Here is a 7,222-nt window from a genome sequence, read left to right as displayed (position 1 = left end):
AAAGATAGCGCTTGTTGGGAGGCAACCCAATTTTATTTTTGTTTCTTGATTTTTGTTCTGTTTAGTAATAAATAATTCATCTAGACTCTGTTTAGATGTGGTTTTATTCTTTTAATTAGTGTTTGTGCCAAGTAGAACCTTTGGGAAGACTTGGGGAAAGTCTTTGCGATCTTGCTGTAAAAAACAGAAACTTTAGCGCTCACGAGATTTGCTGCCATTTTTTACTGGAGAGTGATTAGTTGATTCTTTTTGAAGATGATTAATAGATAAATTCCTCACGTCCAGAAATTTATTTTAGAATTTTTGGGTTAATAAGTATTCGAAACCTACAGATTACTACAGACTGTTCTGTTTTTGACAGATTCTGTTTTTCGTGTGTTGTTTGCTTATTTTGATGAATCTATGGCTAGTATGGAGGTTATGAACCATAGAGAAGTTGGAATACAGTAGGTTTAACACCAATATAAATAAATAATGAGTTCATTACAGTACTTAAGTGGTGGTTTTTTTTTTATACTAACGGAGCTCATGAGATTTTCTGTTTAAGTTTTGTGTTGTGAAGTTTTCAAGTTTTGGGTAAAGATTTGATGGATTATGGAACAAGGAGTGGCAAGAGCCTAAGCTTGGGGATGCCCAAGGCACCCCAAGGTAAAATTCAAGGACAACCAAAAGCCTAAGCTTGGGGATGCCGGAAGGCATCCCCTCTTTCGTCTTCTTCTATCGGTAACTTTACTTGAGGCTATATTTTTATTCACCACATGATATGTGTTTTGCTTGGAGTGTCTTGTATGATTTGAGTCTTTGCTTTTTAGTTTACCACAATCATCCTTGCTGTACACACCTTTTGGGAGAGACACACATGAAGAATTTATTAGAATACTCTATGTGCTTCACTTATATCTTTTGAGCTAGATAATTTTGCTCTAGTGCTTCACTTATATCTTTTAGAGCACTGGTGGTTTTTATTTTATAGAAATTAATTTGATCTCTCATGCTTCACTTATATTATTTTGAGAGTCCTTTAGAACAACATGGTAATTTGCTTTCGTTATGAAACTAGTCCTAATATGATAGGCATCCAGGATGGGTATAATAAAAACTATCATAGAAAGTGCATTGAATACTATGAGAAGTTTGATACTTGATAATTGTTTTCAGATATAAAGATGGTGATATTAGAGTGTGCTAGTTGAGTAGTTGTGCATTTGAGAAATACTTGCGTTGAAGATTGCAAGTCCCGTAGCATGCACGTATGATAACCGTTGTGTAACAAATTTGAAACATGAGGTGTTCTTTGATTGTCTTCCTTATGAGTGGCGGTCGGGGATGAGCGATGGTCTTCTCGTACCAATCTATCCCCCTAGGAGCATGCGCGTAATGCTTGGTTTTTGATGACTTGTAGTTTTTGCAATAAGTATGTGAGTTCTTTATGACTAATGTTGAGTCCATGGATTATACGCACTCTCACCCTTCCATCATTGCTAGCCTCTTCGGTACCGTGCATTGCCCTTTCTCACCTTGAGAGTTGGTGCAAACTTCGCGGTGCATCCAACCCTGTGATATGATACGCTCTATCACACATAAACCTCCTTATATCTTCCTCAAAACAGCCACCATACCTACCTATTATGGCATTTTCATAGCCATTCCGAGTTATATTGCCATGCAACTTTCCACCGTTTCATTTATGACACGTTTCATCATTATCATATTGCCTTGCATGATCATGTAGTTGACATCGTATTTGTGGCAAAGCCACCATGCATAATTTATCATACATGTCACTCTTGATTCATTGCCCTTCCCGGTACACCGCCGGAGGCATTCATATAGAGTCATATTTTGTTCTATTATCGAGTTGTAATCATTGAGTTGTAAATAAATAGAAGTGTGATGATCATCATTAATAGAGCATTGTCCCAAATAAAAAAAGAAAGGCCAAATAAATAAAAAAAAGAGAAAAAAAGAAATAAAAAGGGACAATGCTACTATCCTTTTTTTTCCACACTTGTGCTTCAAAGTAGCACCTTGATCTTATGATAGAGAGTCTCTTGTTTGTCACTTTCATATACTAGTGAGAATTTTCATTATAGAACTGGCTTGGTATATTCCAACAATGGGCTTCCTTCAAATGCCCTAGGTATTCGTGAAGCAGCCAGCTGGATGGGCACCCACTTAGTTTCTTTTGTTGAGCTTTCATATATTTTATAGCTCTAGTGCATCTGGTGCATGGCAATCCCCTCCTTGCATTGACATCAATTGATGGGCATCTCCCTAGCCCGTTGAATTAGCCTCGTCGATGTGAGGCTTTTTCTCCTTTTTTGTCTTCTCCACATACCCCCATTCATTATTCTATTCCACCATAGTGCTATATCCATGGCTCACGCCTCATGTATTGCGTGAAAGTGAAAAAATTTGAGATTACTAAAGTATGAAACAATTGCTGGCTTGTCATCGGGGTTGTGCAATGATGAGAGCAATTCTTGTGTGACGGAAAATGGAGCATGACCGAACTATATGATTTTGTAGGGATGAACTTTTCTTTTGCCATGTTATTTTGAGAAGACATGATTTCTTATTTAGTATGCTTGAAGTATTACTATTTTTTTGTCAATATTAAACTTTTGTCTTGAATCTTCTCAGACCTGAACATTCATGCCACATAAAGAAATTACATTGAGAATTTATTGCTAGGTAGCATCCACATATCAAAAATTCTATTTTATCATTTACCTACTCGAGGACGAGCAGGAATTAAGCTTGGGGATGCTGATACGTCTCCAACGTATCTATAATTTTTTTATTGTTTCATGCTATTATATTTTATATTTGGATGTTAATGGGCTTATTTATACACTTATATTATTTTTGGGACTAACCTACTAACCCAAGGCCCTAGTGCAAATTGTTGTTTTTTTGCCTATTTCAGTGTTTCGTAGAAAAGGAATATCAAACGGAGTCCAAACGGAATAAACCTTCGGGAGAGTTATTTTTGGAATAAACGTGATCCAGGGGATTTGGAGTGGACGTCCAGAGAACCAACAAGGAGGCCACAAGGCAGGGGGCACGCCTACCCCGCGGCGCTCCCTCCACCCTCATGGGCCCCTCGTGGCTCCACCGACCTACTTCTTCCTCCTATATATATTCATATACCCGAAAACATCCAGGAGCACCACGAAACCCTATTTCCACCGCTGCAACCTTCTATACCCAAGATCCCATCTCGGGGCCTTTTCTGGAGCTCTGCCATAGGGGAATCGATCACTGAGGGCTTCTAACATCAACACCATAGCCTCTTCGATGATGTGTGAGTAGTTTACCTCAGACCTTCGGGTCCATAGTTATTAGCTAGATGAATTCTTCTCTCTCTTTGGATCTCAATACAATGTTCTCCTTGATCTTCTTGGAGATCTATTCGGAGTAACTCTTTTTGCGGTGTGTTTGTCAAGATCCGATGAATTGTGGGTTTATGATCAAGTTTATCTATGAACAATATTTGATTCTTGTCTGAAATCTTTTATGTATGATTGGTTATCTTTGCAAGTCTCTTCGAATTATCAGTTGGTTTGGCCTACTAGATTGATATCTTTCTGGCAATGGGAGAAGTGCTTAGCTTTGGGTTCAATCTTGCGTGTCCTTTCCCAGTGACAGCAGGGGCAGCAAGGCACGTATTGTATTGTTGCCATCGAGGATAAAAAAGATGGGGTTTATATCATATTGCTTGAGTTTATCCCTCTAGATCATGTCATCTTGCCTAATGTGTTACTCTGTTCTTATGAACTTAATACTCTAGATGCATGCTGGATAGCGGTACGATGTGTGGAGTAATAGTAGTAGATGCAGAATCGTTTCGGTCTACTTGTCATGGACGTGATGCCTATGCATGATTATGCCTAGATATTCTCATAATTATGAACTTTTCTATCAATTGCTCGACAGTAATCTGTTCACCCACCATAATACTTATGCTATGTTGAGAGAAGCCACTAGTGAAACCTATGGCCCCCGGTCTATTCTTTCCTATATATTAGTCCCTGTCAACAAGCTATTTCTATTGCCATTTATTTTTCAATCTTTATTTTCCAATCTATATCATAAAAATACCAAAAATATTTATCTTATTATTACTATCTCTATCAGATCTCACTCTCGTAAGTGACCGTGAAGGGATTGACAACCCCTTTATCGCGTTGGTTGTGAGGTTCTTATTTGTTTGTGTAGGTACGAGGGACTTGCGTGTAGTCTCCTACTGGATTGATACCTTGGTTCTCAAAAACTGAGGGAAATACTCACGCTACTTTGTTGCATCACCCTTTCCTCTTCAAGGAAAAACCAACGCAGTGCTCAAGAGGTAGCAATAGTACAACTTATTTGTGGCACTGCCGTTTGGGTCATATTGGTGTAAAGCGCATGAAGAAACTCCATTCTGATGGACTTCTAGAATCACTTGATTATGAATCACTTGGTACTTGCGAACCATGCCTCATGGGCAAGATGACTAAAACTCCGTTCTCCAGAACAATGGAGCGAGCAACAGAGTTATTGGAAATCATACATACTGATGTATGTGGTCCAATGAACATTGAAGCTCGCGGCGGATATTGTTATTTTCTCACCTTCACAGATGATTTGAGCAGATATGGGTATATCTACTTAATGAAACATAAGTCTGAAACATTTGAAAAGTTCAAAGAATTTCACAGTGAAGTGGAAAATCATCGTAACAAGAAAATAAAGTTTCTACGATCTGATCGTGGAGGAGAATATTTGAGTTACGAGTTTGGTCTTCATTTGAAACAATGAGAATAGTTTCGCAACTCACGCCACCCGGAACACCAAGCGTAATGGTGTGTGAACGTCGTAATTGTACTTTACTGGATATGGTGCGATCTATGATGTCTCTTACTGATTTATCCGCTATCGTTTTGGGGTTATGCTTTAGAGACGGCTACATTCACGTTAAATAGGGCACCATCTAAATCCGTTGAGACGACACCTTATGAACTGGTTTGGCAAGAAACCCAAGTTGTCGTTTCTTAAAGTTTGGGGCTGCGATGCTTATGTGAAAAAGCTTCAACCTGATAAGCTCGAACCCAAATCGGAGAAATGTGTCTTCATAGGATACCCAAAGGAGACTGTTGGGTACACCTTCTATCACAGATCCGAAGGCAAGATATTCGTTGCTAAGAATGGATCCTTTCTAGAGAAGGAGTTTCTCTCGAAAGAAGTGAGTGGGAGGAAAGTAGAACTTGATGAGGTAATTGTACCCGCTCCCTTATTGGAAAGTAGTTCATCACAGAAATCAGTTCTAGTGATTCCCTACACCAATTAGTGAGGAAGCTAATGATGATGATCCATGAAAACTTCTGATCAAGTTACTACTGAACCTCGTAGGTCAACCAGAGTAAGATCCGCACCAGAGTGGTATGGTAATCCTGTTCTGGAGGTCATGTTACTTGACCATGACGAACCTACGAACTATGAGGAAGCGATGATGAGCCCAGATTCCAAAATGGCTTGAGGCCATGAAATCTGAGATGGGATCCATGTATGAGAACAAAGTATGGACTTTGGTTGACTTGCCCGATGATCGGCAAGGCCATAGAGAATAAATGGATCTTCAAGAAGAAGACTGACGTTGATGGTAATGTTACTGTCTACAAAGCTCGACTTGTTGCAAAAGGTTTGACAAGTTCAAGGAGTTGACTACGATGAGACCTTCTCACCCATAGCGATTTAAGTCCGTCTGAATCATGTTAGCAATTGCTGCATTTTATGATTATGAAATTTGGCAAATGGATGTCAAAACTGCATTCCTTAATGGATATCTTAAAGAAGAGTTGTATATGATGCAACCAGAAGGTTTTGTCGATCCAAAAGGTGCTAACAAAGTGTGCAAGCTCCAGCGATCCATTTATGGACTGGTGCAAGCCTCTCGGAGTTGGAATATACGCTTTGATAGTGTGATCAAAGCATATGGTTTTATACAGACTTTTGGAGAAGCTGTATTTACAAGAAAGTGAGTGGGAGCTCTGTAGCATTTCTGATATTATATGTGGATGACATATTGTTGATCGGAAATGATACTGAATTTCTGGATAGCATAAAAGGATACTTGAATAAGAATTTTTCAATGAAAGACCTCAGTGAAGCTGCTTATATATTGGGCATCAAGATCTATAGAGATAGATCAAGACGCTTAATTGGACTTTCACAAAGCACATACCTTGATAAAGTTTTGAAGAAGTTCAAAATGGATCAAGCAAAGAAAGGGTTCTTGCGTGTATTACAAGGTGTGAAGTTGAGTCAGACTCAATGCCCGACCACTGCAGAAGATAGAGAGAAAATGAAAGGTGTTCCCTATGCTTCAGCCATAGGCTCTATCATGTATGCAATGCTGTGTACCAGACCTGATGTGTGCCTTGCTAATCAGTTTAGCAGGGAGGTACCAAAGTAATCCAGGAGTGGATCACTGGACAGCGGTCAAGAACATCCTGAAATACCTGAAAAGGACTAAGGATATGTTTCTCGTATATGGAGGTGACAAAGAGCTCGTCGTAAACGGTTACGTCGATGCAAGCTTTGACACTGATCCGGATGACTCTAAGTCACAAACCGGATACATGTTTTTATTAAATGGTGGAGCTGTCAGTTGGTGCAGTTCCAAGCAGAGCGTCGTGGCGGGATCTACGTGTGAAGCGGAGTACATAGCTGCTTCAGAAGCAGCAAATGAAGGAGTCTGGATGAAGGAGTTCATATCCGATCTAGGTGTCATACCTAGTGCATCGGGTCAATGAAAATCTTTTGTGACAATACTGGTGCAATTGCCTTGGCAAAGGAATCCAGATTTCACAAGAGAACCAAGCACATCAAGAGACGCTTCAATTCCATCTGCGATCAAGTCAAGGAGGGAGACATAGAGATTTGCAAGATACATACGGATCTGAATGTTGCAGACCCGTTGACTAAGCCTCTCTCACGAGCAAAACATGATCAGCACCAAGACTCCATGGGTGTTAGAATCATTACAATGTAATCTAGATTATTGACTCTAGTGCAAGTGGGAGACTGAAGGAAATATGCCCTAGAGGCAATAATAAAGTTGTTATTTATATTTCCTTATATCATGATAAATGTTTATTATTCATGCTAGAATTGTATTAACCGGAAACTTAGTACATGTGTGAATACATAGACAAACAGAGTGTCACTAGTTTGCCTC

The sequence above is a fragment of the Triticum urartu genome, chromosome 5 (assembly GCF_003073215.2).
Source record: "Triticum urartu cultivar G1812 chromosome 5, Tu2.1, whole genome shotgun sequence".
Taxonomy (NCBI): Eukaryota; Viridiplantae; Streptophyta; class Magnoliopsida; order Poales; family Poaceae; genus Triticum; species Triticum urartu.
This window is presented reverse-complemented; position numbering follows the sequence as displayed.